A 16,428-nucleotide genomic window follows, 5' to 3' on the forward strand; every position below is an offset into this window, starting at 1 on the left:
ATACAGGCTCTTATGAAGAAAGCTGGCCCAAGGCTACTGCGCAAGGTGGCGGCTATACATAGACACTTATGGAGAAAGCTGGTCTAGAGGAGACATAGGATTTAAGGAGACGGCCTAAGGGCGCTTGCGCAGGATGGTGGCTATACACAGGCTCTTATGGAGAAAGCTAGCCCACGGGCTACAGCGCAAGATGGCGGCTATACATAGACTCTTATGGAGAAAGCTGGTCTAGAGGAGACATAGGATTTAAGGAGACGGCCTAAGGACGCTTGAGCAAGATGGCGGCTATACACAGACTCTTATGGAGAAGGCTAGCCTAGAGACTACTCCTCCTCACATGACGACGCGATCTTATGCTTAATATTTTACGCATCACAGGAGTGAGCACGTGCTGTTATTCAGTTTTAACCTGCAGTTATACATATTTAGACTTGTTCGTTATCAATGTTACTCACTCAAGCCTTTATAGATGGAATGAGCTGGTGTAAGGAGGCAAGGGAATGCGATAAGTACACCATTTTGAATTTAATGAAATATTTATTAACAAAATTAAAACAATCTACTACCGGTTATACAACAGTCTTGGTTATGCTGCCGACAAGGTTGCTGTACTCTTTAACAGCTTACTGCGAAGAGGTAGCATGCTTCCGAAATTGTAATACCTCCTGCAACATGCAAATTAAACTAAATATTTTGTGTTTATAAAATATATTATACTATGTATGTTATGCTTTACAAAGAATATAATGCAGTTCTTACTTTGTTGTTAATCATGTGGTTTGTTCCTTTTATGTATCATCATCATTATGTACTGAAATGAATGGAAAATTTCATCAATACACAGTGAATTTGGGCCATCGAATAATCATCACCATTTTCACCTCAATGCTTGTAATGACGTTGGCAGGGTCTGCATAACGCTACATCGATCGATATTGTACCGTTCCCGTCTAAAATACAGTCTTCCGGCGCCGTCAGAGAGCTGCGTGTTCAGTTCGTTAAAAATATGATCAGGGCTAAAATAAAACAAATATCTCAGGATAAATTATACCATGGGTATGTGAATGGGAAACAGTAACATAAGTCCGAAATAAAATTCAAAATAGGAGGTAAGATAGATTTATTATCTATGAAACATTATTGAAATCCGCAAAATAAACAAATCATATGAAAAACTATCAAAAATATGGCTCAAACAAGTGCCGAAATTCCAATATGTGCCGTGCACATAGTAACACAAAAATTAATACATATCACAAAAAACGGGCAATGTCCCGTGTTAATATATAAATATTTACAAAATGAAACCTGGGGGAAGAATAACACACTTCGGATCGAGTCAACGCGGTTAAAATTATCTTATCGAATCCTGACGGATATCATTCAAATAACGTTTACAGGACATACCGCGACAGAATAAAATTATGCTAAATCCGATCCATAATAAAAATAATATTACAACACTTATCAACAAATCAGTGTTCCAGGGTCCCTAAGTTATATCCTCACTGAGTGTACTCTCAGACCGTTCTGTTACAAATTAGATGGTTCGAAAGCCTACTTCCCAATAAAGTAAGCTCCGGACTCATATTTAAGAACACGTGACAATGACATAATCAGGAGAAATACATAAAACACGAATCAATATAGTTGAGGACAAAACATGACGACCTCAGTTCCTAGAAGCGAGCTGGAAGCCAGCTGTAAATCCCACCCTGCACCCTGCTGAGTTAATGAGCTCTAAGTGATCCTTGTTTGTTTTGGAGAGGCTGCCAAACCACTTTCTTCCTCACTCTCTGTAGCATTTACCCTTTCTTCGTGTAGAGTGCAGTAGCCGATTTGGCATCTATGGCTGCAGCAGAGGTCCTATTAGTCGCTAATAGACACCGAGCTGCTGCTGGAAAGTAGTGGTGTGAGGCGAGGTCGTTATGATTTGTCCCCAACTATATAAACAAAACACTTCGAAGAAACCTGTAAAATTCATGCAAATAAAATAAACAAAACATTTGTGTCTCCGTTATCTGAAATATAAGTAATAAGATGCTAAACTCCTTCATATACAAACTCGGAACTCCTGGCTCATTTGTGGGTCGTTCACTTAACACGTCGTATTATAAATCAACTGACACTTCTAATACTCCAGTTATGAGACATCCTGCCTCGCAAGAGAAGACACTAACTAACTGGATTTGTAATTCCTGCCTGAGAGATTCTAATATATCGGGGAATACACATAAACGCTGCAAATCACTTCTCTGTTCATTCAACTAACAATAGGCCTCCAACTCAACTTAAGGCTTCTCAATACACATTCATATGGCCTTAAATACACATTTGAATATAACACGGCTACTACATATGATACACGGCACATCTGGCCTAACACCTCGGAGTCCAAGAGTTCGACTCTCATAGTATTAATGAACACTCAATGCAAATCAAACCTCTCTCACCACGCAGTTAACACCATTATATTTCCCCTTTATTCATTACCAGGCACCTTAATTCTGTATTAACACACATTGTATAATCTCAGTTTCAGGCTAATCTTGCCTTTTTCTCGTAATTTCACAACACAATACCAATTAGCTAGTCCTCCGTGCCGATATAAAAGACACTAGTTCAACGGTGTACTTTCACGCTGGTTACATTTGCCATGCACTCCTGTAAACATGCTACATGCTTTAGCTGTTCCCGACTGTAATTTATTACCAAACAAATTTAGGCTGTGCAGCCCTCTTAATGGAAGAGTCTACATCTTGTTACAAAAATTGGAATACACAGTTACCTCTTGACATACATATATCCTCATCTACATCTAACATTTCCCTCTTTCCCATCTAATAAAAAGGAAATAAAATAATGAACAAATATCGGGATTCAAAAATGCATGAAACATGACATTATTTTACAAAAAGAAAACATAACTCAGCCGCAAAAGGATTGACATTTACGTTTAAACTACAATAAGATCGAATTAGCCTAATTCTTCTATCTAAGCATGCCTATAACTTTTAAGAAAATAATTGGTGTCGTCTCAGTATTCTTCATGGTCCCAGGCCGCTACGTCTGCGTAAATTACGTCATTATTGCAACAAACTGCAAGGCGTTCCAAAATACACTGCTGGTCTTTTCTTCTTCCATCGCCTTTGATGTATGGTGCTCCGGTTACACCATTAAGTTGTACCGAAACGATAAACGACGATTCGAACACGTTCTTCGCGATACCAGACGCGTACCGATCACAGTATTTGCACTACACGGATGCAAATTACATACACGTGTTTGGAGATATCGATAATATATGTCGTCTTAGTTATTGACAACCCCGTGCCAAAAACGCACTCTGGCATACTGCATCATCATACGTGATCTTATATAGCAAAAGTAATTGCTTTGTTAACTGTACAATACACTTTCGTAATTACATTATTTCACTTGCATTTAGGTAATGAATATTCTCATAAAATAACGTTTCAGCTTTCACAATACGTATGTCTACTTGGTTGATAAAAATCGTCACTATTAATGTTACTACCATATAACACTGACTTAATGTAAGAAACGCCGACCCGCGCGGTTTGCAACGTTAAAGCAGAATGAGCGTCGCATCTCCTGAAGCTACTGCGTTCACCAAACTTCCGGTATTAGTAATACCATCGGGGATTTCACTGATGTGACAACGCCATGGCTTAGCCGTTTGCTCGGTGAAAACGCTGACTCAATAGAAATCTACTTATAACTTTATTAGTTCAGAATTAAGTACTGAAACTGTCTACAGGTAGTTTTAATATATAACTCATTTCTATTTCATATAAAAACGTGGTGTATGGCTATAACATATTGCCTAATTAAATCAAGAATAGTGCAGCAAATCTCGAAGTTGTTAAGTCTGACTTCGTTTGTTCTGTATATCCCTTCATTCCGCAATTTCGCTTCCAGGGCTGTGATTGGTCTCTTTTGAATCGACCGCTCTCAAATACTCTCGTAAATTCCCCGATTGACACATATAAAATACCCCAGCTGCTCGCTGTTACTATGGAAGATAACAACTTATTTCTGATGCCACGCGCTGCCGAGATCTTGCATTACGCAACTTCTTTATTGCACCAGAAATCCCTTCATGTATTAAATGCACAATATTACACGATATTACCTACTTTACTATTTGGGGCATATATGATATGGCACAATATCTTACGGTGGAGAGGTAGGTTGTCGCAGAAATCATTTACGAAAGGAGCGGCTTACGTAGATAAAAACCCTGATGGTATTGAATCAGATGTTTCGGCATCTGATACAAAGTTCCATGTATATAGAACATCTTGGCAGCCTCACTTGTGTGAGATAAATAAGACGTTGCGTATTAGCATGCAAACAGCATGCACATTGACAGTTTTGTTTGTTATCAAGACGATTTTCTGTAACCGTGTAGTCTTTTTCTACTGCCTGATCCATAGCGTACGATGTCGAAGGATATACTAATGTTCATGATAAAGGGCTAACCTTGTTTATAGTCATGCAACAATATTTGTTAGCGGGTGGTAAGTAACATCACTCATATGAATAATAAGACAATACGTTGTTGTGTTAGCAGGAATGTTTTCAGTGGTTTCAAATTCTAAACGAATATCGACAAGTGAGATTCTTCATGATAAGAGCAGTCTATAACAACAATCAATGCTTTATTTTTAAATTCTTCAGGCGAAAATAGCGTACGATCTTCTTTCTGATAATACGACGATTGGAATTCACAAAACATGTCATATCCCAAATTAAATTTTCTCAAAATTAATGCCCATGTTTTCGCATGGATACGTAATTCCGTTGACATATAGTCTAATATTTCTTAATTTATAGTGATCAAACTGTGAGCTATCCTTTTCATGATTGAATTTACGATGGGTTTGATATCAAAAAATAACGTGACGTTTTAACAGCCCAGCTATGCTTGTTTGTAGGTGGTAATACAGGATATTCCTGCAGCTCCCAACTTCGAAAACATGTAGGTAATGGTATACGATTCTCTGCAATCTTGAGAAATCGAAGTTTTTCTCGATCAGATAATGTTACATGTGGAATCATCCACAATATACGATGAAGTGTAATTTTCGAGTCTACTGGTGTTTCTGCTGCTTTAAGAGAATTGTAATCACTTCGATCACGGATCAGAATTAACTCTTGTTTTGCGTTGATTATAATACGTGTAACGTCTTCTGCGAAACCCATAATAGGGCTTAATGATAATATATCTGCAAGAGTTCCGTCCTCATTAATTATCCAGTTGTTAGTAGCTTTTGGACACCATCCTGCCATCCGTCACAAAAGAAGGGAACATTTTCATTGCACTTGTAATATCAACATTCTTCGATGTATCTATATCGACATTATTTACTTCATATCGCGCTTCAGAAAAGTGAAAAGCTAGACCGTGGTTGTTTAGTTGAGATGTGCTTGGTCCACTTCCATCTGACTTGTCTAGTCGCCCTTTAATATAGAGGTAGCTTTCGTGTGGTACGGCGTATACGTCTTGCTGTTTAATGATAAAGTGAATTTCATCATTGTTATTTAGTCCAAACGTGAAAGGTTGATAAGAATGAAGCTCACTTCGCACTACACCTCCATAAGGTGTGTTCATAATGTCTAGCATTTCTTCCATTTTGTGGTAGTAAAGTATAACCTAAATCTTGGATTATCTGCTTATAGTTATCTGTTAACTCGATGAATCTTCGCAAACATGTAGTATGTCTTCGGAATATACACCGGGTTTTATAGATGTTTTTCATACTGGTTTAGGATGAAGTTTATAAGCTACGTACGTGTGCCGATCTAAAATAATAAGCTGATTATGTTTATTTACAAGCCTAAGAGTGATGTTACTAGTATGTTCTACAGACACAGGAAGATAAAGAACTACTGACGGTTTTTCACGAAAAGTATATCCACGTTTCTCTGTAATAATCAACTCGTGTAGGACGTGCAAAGTTTGTTGATTACCATTCAAGTCTTTAATAATATTGCAAGTAGTGTTCGCATGATGATCATCGAAGTGTGTTATAGGTTGATCAGACTCATAACGTACGTTTGGTAGGAGCTCCCTTGGTGAAAATCCAAGCAATGATCCGATCGAATCAGGTTGTGATTTGAAGTCAATCTTATATGATGATTCAATAACACATTTATGTGTAATGTTGCTTACAGTAATTGAGAACTTGTAATTGTGATTACTAAAACTGTCTTCTCTAAACTGTTGAATTAACGTACTTTCAATATAGTCATGAATATTGTCTAATGAATAACTACCTGATTGTAGGGTTAGCACATACTCATCATAATAGAACTTGTTTATACAATCACGCACATTATAGATTTTATTGTAGCTTTCAAAGAACACAAGTCCAAGAATATGTAGCTGATAACCGAGTTCGATCGGTGGATTAAAGTAGACGGTTGTTTCACGTCCTTATCCACGTACAGAGAACGTTCTTTCACCGTTAGTCATCACGTGCACACTAATGCTCTTTGCCTACTGTCGGGGTTTGATATAACAACATAGACCTAATCGTCCACACATGCGTGTATTGAACTTTTGCACATGTTTTTTTATTGTAAACAATGTCCGCTCTGCTTCCGAAATAACGTATGAGTTCAATTGGAGGATGTAAATCTCCATAGCTATCGAAATACTATACTTTAGATTTACGTAGGCAACGTAATGAGTTCCAAATTCGCGACTCATGTCTAAGTTAATTACGGTACTATCACGTTCACGTGGGCACACTGGTAGTTGATCACGCATATACACACCTCGAAAATAATGAATACCTAGTTGTTTAGCAGACGTAAAAACTTCTTCGTGGGTTAGAGCTCGATGTGGCATTGCATTCAGTAGACGGTTTTTTGGAGATATATAGATGCCAAGCCCTTTTTTGTGTGGCGTTAGCTTCATGTGTACGCACTTCCCTAGTAATGCAATTGCATACATCGTCTTGTTATGACGTTCACTCTCTTTCAACTGTTGTTTCGCTTCTTCTACAGTCTTAACAGTTCTTGCTTCAGCACTAGCACCACCTAGCAATGACCCTAAAGCTGCTAGTCCAGCAAACAGCGCAAGAAGAAATCCTCCTCGTTTTGGTAAGGAATAATTCGCGAACGATTACAAAACATTGTTCTGCATTTCGGAGAAATTCTTTCTCTTGCTGCGCGTAGTGCCTTAGTAATAGCTACACCTTGATTGTATTCCCCTCAAATAGCTTTTTGTGCAGCCTTTACAACATCTTTCCATCCAACAATTTTAGTTTTCTCCTTCTTCATATCGTTTGGATATCGTTGTTTCACCATTCTGTACACGACTTCACTCGTCAAAAGCAAATTATAAACTGTCCGTTACCTGTTGTTTCGTTTGATATATATTACTATTGCCTACTTTATTATTCAATTACTATGAAGATTATAAAGCAGCAAGACACACTACCTGTTTGTGACATTGTGCCACATCTCTTAACTAATTCTAGTACAACTACAAAAAAAGTCATGGAACGTTGTTTCCTTTTACTATTCGATGTATTATATCTGGCCCATCGGGATGTGGGAAGACAAATCTTTTACTTACACTCATTATTTCTTTAAATGGTATAAACATCGAGAATATTTACGTTTACCGCAATATACTATACTACAAATTGTAATGCACGATCTGGTTAAAGATGGAATAAAATATTTTGAATTTAATTCACATGAGCAAGTACCATCACCGGATGATGTGCTTCCCAATTCTCTTATAATCTTTGGCGATGTCGCAACAGAACAGCAAAACGTTATTCGTGCATACTTTAGTATTGGGCGACATAAATATGTTGATTGCATCTATTTATGTCATACCTATTCCCGCGTGCCTGAGGAGTTGATACGCAACAACACAAATATTATTGTTCTTTGTAGGCAGCATGCGCCATGTGTATGATGATCATATTAACACTGATATGACATTCAATGACTTTAAACGTGTGTGTGTGCTACATGTTGGTCATCACATCGTTACGGTCTTTTAGTTATTATTAAAGAAAATTATGTTCAGTATGGTCGATATCGCATGGGTTTCGATCATTCTATATGCATTAACACAGAATTACAGTCACAACTTGATCAAAACCATCATCATGTTAACATCTAGCAAGGAGATTACAAAACATATAATCCATGCTCGAAATAATATTCGACGGAAATTTAAATAGCTTAAAAACGTATTCAAGTAGGCACTGATTTATTTTTGAAAACACAACTAGGTACACCACTAAAAATTTTTAATTCTACTTCATTGCCACAGTCTACAAGTTGTGTTTCTATGCAGACATCGTACGATAAACAGAAGCATGAACAACAAAAGCATGAAGAAGCAGGATAAGGAAGAGGAGAAGCAGGATTTGGAAGAAGAGGATAAGGAAGAAGAGGACGAGGAAAAAGAAATTTACGACACTTCACCATCGAAGCGTGTTAAGTTTTAACTACAGATGTTATTGCTGAAACACCTACCACATCAACGCAAGATCTACCTTGTTTATCTGAGGTTACGCCTGAGTATGTAAACAGCTTAGGACTTTTATTCAAAATAGGTATGGTTCTCCCTTTGTTCCTTATAAAGAAAAACTCCTTACAGGACAAACTGACACCACCTAAGGTATTCGCTATGAAGACGACTGTTTTGGACAGGAAATGCAAATGTTAAGATTAATCAAAGCAGACTCGTCGTAAAAGGTGTTACCTATAAACCTACTAAAGGACTCTTAGAACTTTTCTCACCAATACCTGATAAGGATATAATTTTACAAGATGATCTTGAAAATATAAAACAATTTTGCTACTGACGCAACACGATGTAATTCCAAGAGGATAGAAGCTGTAAATGCACATAAGAGTCACAAGAATCGTGAGTTTATTTCTAAGCTGTTTCCGTCACATAAACTAACTGCTTGTGGTCTTAATGTTATTTACAAGCCTTTGTTGCCGATCGTAGACGTAAGATACTGGAATGACCGTAACTTACTTGTTGAACGATTACAAATTATAAGAGCATCGCAAAATGCTGTTTACACAGGTCACGAATCAGAAATTCTAGAAATAGAGAGACAGTTACGACATGCGGGTATTATTCAGTAATGGCTCGTCAAGATAAGATCTCACCTGTAAAGGTAAGCATCGCACACGAGTTACCTACTGTCGCAGACGCGTTATTACACGCGGAAAAGATTATCTCTGAAAAGCAGACTTAGCAGAAATGATTCCATATGCTTCTAGCAATAAGGGGTATAAGTATCTACTTACTGTCATCGATGTGTTCTCTAAGTTTGCTTTTGCACAGCCTGTGCGTTCTAAGACAGCGGCTTAAGTCAAAGACGCATTTGAACATATATTTTAAGAATCAAAACGCTGCTCAAGGCTTCTTCAAACTGATCAAGGCAAAGAGATTTACAACAAGGATTTTTCCCCTTACCTCGTGTTACTTGGCACTCATTACTACTCTACGTTCAGCATTCTCAAGGCAAGTGTTGTAGAACGCCTTAATCGTACACTCAAATCATTGATGTGGCGAGAATTTACAGCTCAAGGTTCATATCGTTGGATTGAACTGCTAGTTAGATTCGTGTCTGCCTACGATACACCTCGTCGCACTATCGGGACAAAGACACGTCTTGTTACAAAGAATACATCACGCCTAGATGCTATTCATCTTGTAATCAAAACGGCTGATTCGTTCCGCCATCGCTTTAAAGATGATTTTGTTAGCATCAGCAAACACAAGTCTATCTTTGCACCACTAACTGGAGCACTGAAAGTTTTCAAATGGGAGTGTTGAGCTTACTAATCCAGTTCCGTATTTATTTCGCGATCTCAGAGGACAGCCTATTGAAGGAGAATTCTACATCGAACAACTGCAGAAAACAAAATATCCTGATCACTATTCTATCGAACGTGTTATTCGACGTTGTGGAAATAAACTGTATGTTAAATGGCTTGGCTTTAATAACAACTTCAATTCATGGATTAATAAAGAGTATATACTTTAAATCTTGTGTTTTTTTAATTCTCGAACCTCTACCTCTTCTTTCTTCTATATCATAACTCAAAGCACGTCAACATTATTACTACTAGATAATTTAGGACATGCTGGAGGATAGGATTAAAGTTAAACATCACCTGGAATATGTTTCACAATTCGTATTTTTTAAATAATATATACATTTTCTTTCATCAAGTAAATATGTTTTGTCCTTTCCTTATTTTACTGTCTTCGCTGTTTAATGCCACTACCTAGTACCAGTTTTCCTTTCATTGCACCGGCCACAACAAGTCAACAAAGGATTCCATATTATTTCATTGCAAAAATTATCTTCTATATTTGGAAGTAAAAACACACAGGCGACTGGAGTGGGACATTGATGTTGATGATTTGGAAGTCACATACAATGCATTCGCGAATATTTTAAATTGTTCCTACCTAGAATATTCAATGCAATTTCACATAATGAACTACAACATTTAAACAAGTGTAGCAATGTGTATGACATATTAACGTATGCATAGCAAGACGTGTCGTCGTCGCTATCACTAATTCAATCATAGCATTTGGTATAGATGTTACATTTTTAAAAAAGTTGTTTTATACTAGTGTGTTTGACAAAGGCTACAATGTCGGCAGTGTGCTATGGACTATATTATGTTAAATCAATCAAAATATATCGTAAAAGGCGAACATCTTGGTGGAAGATGAAATGAGAGCAGCCTGTAAAAGTAAAAAGAAGGCTTATCAGAAATGGCTCCAAACTAGGGCCGAGGCAGACAGGGATTTGTACGTAGATGAAAGAAACAGAGCGAAACAAATAGTTGTTGAATCCAAAAAGAAGTCATGGGAAGATTTTGGTAATAACCTGGAAAGACTAGGTCAAGCAGCAGGGAAACCTTTCTGGACAGTAATAAAGAATCTTAGGAAGATAGGCAAAAAGGAAATGAACAGTGTTATGAGTAATTCAGGTGAACTCATAATAGATCCCAGGGAATCACTGGAGAGATGGAGGGAATATTTTGAACATCTTCTCAGTGTAAAAGGAAATCATCCTGGTGGTGTTGCAAACGGCCAAGCTCATGGGGAGGAGGAAACTGATGTTGGTGAAATTATGCTTGAGGAAATAACATGAAACATAAGGATCTGGCTGGATGCCCTTCCTGATGGCAAAAGGTAATAAGTTGCCAGGATTTGAATCTCGGTATCCATCATTTTATTTCTGTCTGACTTGTGTGTATGCAGGAACAAGGTCGTGCGTATTTTTTCTGAGATAACATGCCACTTCCGTTCACGTTCTAAGCAAGCTGTAGCACAAACTCACAGTACTGCTTCCGTTTGCTCTTACAACTTGGAGGAGACAACATGCATACAAATCATTTATGATTTTTCATCCTCCTATTTGTTAACATGTAAGTATGTCAGGTGTAGTATCTCGCAACATTCTTGTCCGTGTGTGTTTCGAAAAAAGAGTAACATGTATGTGAATATCAGTGTTCTAGTCGTGTTGTAATGCATTTGTAATTACTAAGCGAGTGACCGAGCGAGTTGGCTACGCAATACGGTTCTCTATTTTTACAAAACATTTATTAGCGTTCTAGTCGATTACCCGTGTATTTACAAATACCGAGCGTGTTAGCTGCGTGGTATGTGTAACCGAGCGAGTTAGCAACGCGGTATGGTTTCTTAGTAGCTTTTTGATTTTCGCACTGGGCAAATCATTGAAGTATTGCTACTCGATATGTGCACAGTGTGTTTTTGTTTTTCGCACTAGGCAAATCATTGAAAGGTTATTTTTCGCTATATCGTTTACTGAGCGAGTTAGCTACACGATTTGTGCACAGTGTTTTTGATTTTCGTACTAGGCAAATAAATGAAGTTGTACTTTGCTGCATCGTTTACTCAGCGAGATAGCTACGCGATATGTGCACAGTGAGTTTTTCATTTTTACACTAGGCAAATCACTGAAGTTGTACTTTTGCTATATCGTTTACTGAGCGAGTTAGCTACGCGATATGTGCACAGTGTGTTTTTGATTTTTACACTAGGCAAATCATTGAAGTTGTACTTTTGCTCTGAACACATCAATATTCTAATCACATGTTGAAGTTAACGACGTCCATCGCAGTATTCGATTCTAGTGATGTTATGTTTCAAACTGATCTTCTTAGAACAAAGGTATATCCTAACATGTTCTAAACACATGTTGTATCGAGTACAGTGTTCGATTTTAGTTTTGTTATGTTTCTTTTTTAATCCGCAAGCCTAAACATGCACAATAATGTTATCGCTGCACACTCTTGCCTTCGCGATGCATGTTCGATAAAGCTATGCCTTGACAGAGGAGGCGGGTAGGTAGAGAAGGCAGGGGAGGAGGATGAGGAGGTAGGCATAACAGCCGCCGCCATCTTGTGTAGTAACTTCTAAGCGCTAATTAGCGTCAGAAAGGGTATCTTTTCGTAAACTAAGGATAGTCTCCTTCAAGAGAGTAGAAAAGAGGTTAGGTTCGCGTATGCACTAAAGTTGATGATAGCTAACGGAATTTTTTCAAATTACCCGCCACCACACTTCAAAATAGTAGCTAAAGATAGCAGCACAGTGCTCTGTTGATTAAAGATGGCAGCTGGATATAATTTCATATTACCACCACCACATGTTAAATGTAAGTAGCTAAGGATAGCAGCACGATGCTTTGTTGGTTAAAGAAGGCGGATGACAGCTAACAGAATTTTTCAAATTACCCGCAGTGCCGTAAGGATAGCGTCATGGTGCTCCCTTGATTAAAGGTGGCTGCTGTTAAAACAGCACGTAGATTTTAAATTTCCCACCACCAGCACGATAAGGTTTAGTACCGTAAAGATAGCAGCACTAAGGTAAGCGATGCAAGATTTCGGATGTCAGCTGTCAAAAAGCACGTGGATTTTAAATTACCCGCAGTACCGTAAAGATAGCAGCACTAAGTTTGTATAATTTTTCAAGTTGTCCGCCACCACATTTCAAAGGTAAGTAGCTAAAGATGGCAGCACGATGCTCTATTGATTGAAGATGGCTGCTGTCAAAAAAGCACGTGGAATTTTTGAAATTGCCGCCACCACATTTCAAAGGTAAGTAGCTAAAGAGTGCGGCGCTGAGGTTTACGATGCAAGATGGCGGATGACAGCTGACATAAAGCATGTGTATTTTAAATTTCCCACCACCACCACCACGATAAGGTTTAGTACCGTAAAGAAAGCAGCACTGAGGTAAGCGATGCAAGATGGCGGATGACAGCTATCAGAAAGCACGTGGATTTTAAATTACCCGCAGTACAGTAAAGATAGCAGCACTAAGGTTGTGGAATTTTTCAAATTGTCCGCCATCACATTTCAAAGGTAAGTAGCTAAAGATGGCAGCACGATGCTCTGTTGATTAAAATGGCTGCTGTCAAGAAAGCACGTGGAATTTTTCAAATTGCCGCCACCACATTTCTAAGGTAAGTAGCTAAAGAGTGCAGCACTGAGGTTTGCGATGCAAGATGACTGATGACAGCTGTCAAAAGAGCACGCGGATTTTAGATTACCAGCAGTGGCGTAAAGAGGGCAGCACTAAGGTTAGCGTTGCAAGATGGCGGATGACAGCTGTCAGAAAGCACGTGGCTTTGTTTACCAATTCAAATCTCGCGCTAGTAAGTTTTAATTGGCAGCACTGAGGTTTAGGCCCGTCAAGATAGCAGCACTTAGGTTAGCGATGCGTTGTTGTTTAAAGATAGCTGTCAAAAGCATGTGGCTGTCAAAAAAAGCACGTAGCTTTGTTTACCAATTCAAAACTCGCGCTAGTGAGGTTTAGTTGGCAGCACTGAGGTTTAGGCCAGTCGAGAGGGCAGCAATGAGTTTACCGATGCGTTGTTGTCGGATGACAGCTGTCAAAAAGCACGTGGCTTTGTTTACAAATTCAAATCTCGCGCCAAAATTAAAATCTCCCGCCAAAATTCAAATTTCCCGCGGGAGGTGGAGGCGCCCGAATCCCTGACTTTATCTATTATCAATATTGTATATCCTGCCTTAACAAAGTCATTCAACATTAATGAGCCTTCTTGTAGGGTCAGTTCGTTTGCTGATAAGACAATCTCGCACCTACTGTACTTCACTCGGCCTTATCGCCTGTTAATGATTTTATTAAATGTACCGATACAATGTCTGTTAGATTAATATTCATTTGCATGTATGCGGCATAGCTAATACCCTAAGACAGTTACGGGTCAAAATATCTGAAGGCACCTACAGTAGTAATGGGACAGTTTTCCGGTCCTGAACAAAACGTTATAATCTCTAGGGGTTTATAGCTATAAGCTGGGAAAGTCAAAAATAAAAATAACTCAGTGTTCCTGACAGATTAAATCAACAGTACTGACACCAGCTTGTTCAGAATTCCAAGTTCAGCCTTGAGCCACCGAGGTTACTCTCCAAAATTACGTTCCTATGAGTAAAGTATATGTATTAGGCCTTACGCCATCTCCATAGTCCCAACGGAACAAAGTATAAGCGATATCTTGTTCAGAATTCCAAGTTCAGCTATGAGTCCCTGAGGTTGCCTACCAGTGTTATTCTTATACAAGCAATGCATATGCTATAAGCCTTACATCATCTCACCAGTACCATTAGTACAATGAGTATGCGCCATCATGTTCAGAATTCCATGTTCAGCTCCGAGACCCAGATGGAACTTTCAAGCGTTATACTTATATAAGCAATTCATATGCATTCAGCCATACACCAACATACACAGTCCCCTTAGAACAGAGTGTAGCCGCCATATGTTCAGGGCTCCAAGCTCAGCACCGAGATCCTGAGGAAGGTCTCTAATTTTACACCCATAAGAAAAGTATATAGCCGCCATCTTACCTAGTCAGGTTAAGCCAGCACACGTGGACAGCGTAGCATGTTGTGTGGTAAATCCTGCACTCGTAAACAGCGTTATGTGAGTTTAAGGCTGTACACATGGTCAGCGTGTAGTTATAACATCTTGTGAGGTTAAGAATCCACACCTCCAGAGCAGCCTGCACTGTGACGTCATAGCTCCGTGAGGGGGAGCCGGAGACCCAAATCCACTCTTCCAGAGCAGCCTGCACTGTGACGCCATAGGTCCGTGAGGAGGCGCCAGAGACCCAATTTACCCCACTAATAATGTTGAAATAAGGACAAAATTTAAGCAGAATTCGTGTATTGCATCTTGAGTGTGATGCCATTTATTTCAAGAAAGTAGAGTGATTCAATTTTAGCCTGTTCCCTTACATGCGAAGTCGAGATCATTGTTGTGTAGAAGTTGCATGTTTTGTATGTCTGGAAAATTTGACAGCATGAGTGCAATAATTTGTGTTTCATTGATGTTGTATGTGGTTCAAATATACCAGTAAAAATAAATACGTGTCCTCATCCCGAGGTGGTGCACCTCTTTTCCGGCACACCCCAATGAATTTGAGCTGCATGTACCATTTCAACCATATACCAGCCCTCCTGCCATTCTTAAATTTCTGGCAGTACTGGAAATCGAACCCGGGCCCCCGAGGACGGCAGCTAATAAAACTAACTCTTATGCTACGGAGGCGAGTAAATCCACCAGTAATTTTTATTTGTTTGTTCAAGTGGAAGGTTGTATCAATGTATTCGCAGGCACAATTAGGTTGTAGTGTATATTTACTACTATGAACTATCCGAAACGTTAACATAGAATTTTATCTGCAGACATGGAACACAAATGTTAATTCAAAATGCTTAGATAACATAAATTGCCAGTCATTAAGAGTGACATGTTAGAATACAGCCCAATTTATTGCTGTATAAATGCGTACATTGGCGCATACTGCTTACATAAAGATGGACTCCTTCAAGAGATATACTTTGAATGACATGTTTCATCCGTTAATTTGTTGAACTGAATAACATTCCCTTAAAATTCTTATATTAATGAAGATTTTCTTTAATCTTATGCAGTTGTCTGTCTATTATCATTTGTAGTGTGTCTCTAGCCTTGACCATAAATTTAAGATTATGCAGTACATTCCCCCACACTTATAGCCAAGATGTTAATTAATTCAGGTGTATTTTCTGCTGTGGACAGAGCACGCCTTGGGATCCGCTAAGTGGCTCTGGCCATTACCAATGTGGTATTTATAAGGGAACAATATATAATGGTTTTAAGACAATTTTGAAATTTGCAGACTTCAGCACTGGTGTATACCAAATACATGTGCAAAAGAGTTTCAATAATATTAATGCATAATCTAAATCGTCAGTCAGAACAGTAGGTTGTTCAGCAGCCATACTTTATTCCATTTAAAAAGAAGAAAGGAAACGTCCAAAATCCAGTGTTGTGTCTACACAACTGCACTTTGA

This window comes from Anabrus simplex, chromosome 5 (genome assembly GCF_040414725.1).
Source record: "Anabrus simplex isolate iqAnaSimp1 chromosome 5, ASM4041472v1, whole genome shotgun sequence".
Taxonomy (NCBI): Eukaryota; Metazoa; Arthropoda; class Insecta; order Orthoptera; family Tettigoniidae; genus Anabrus; species Anabrus simplex.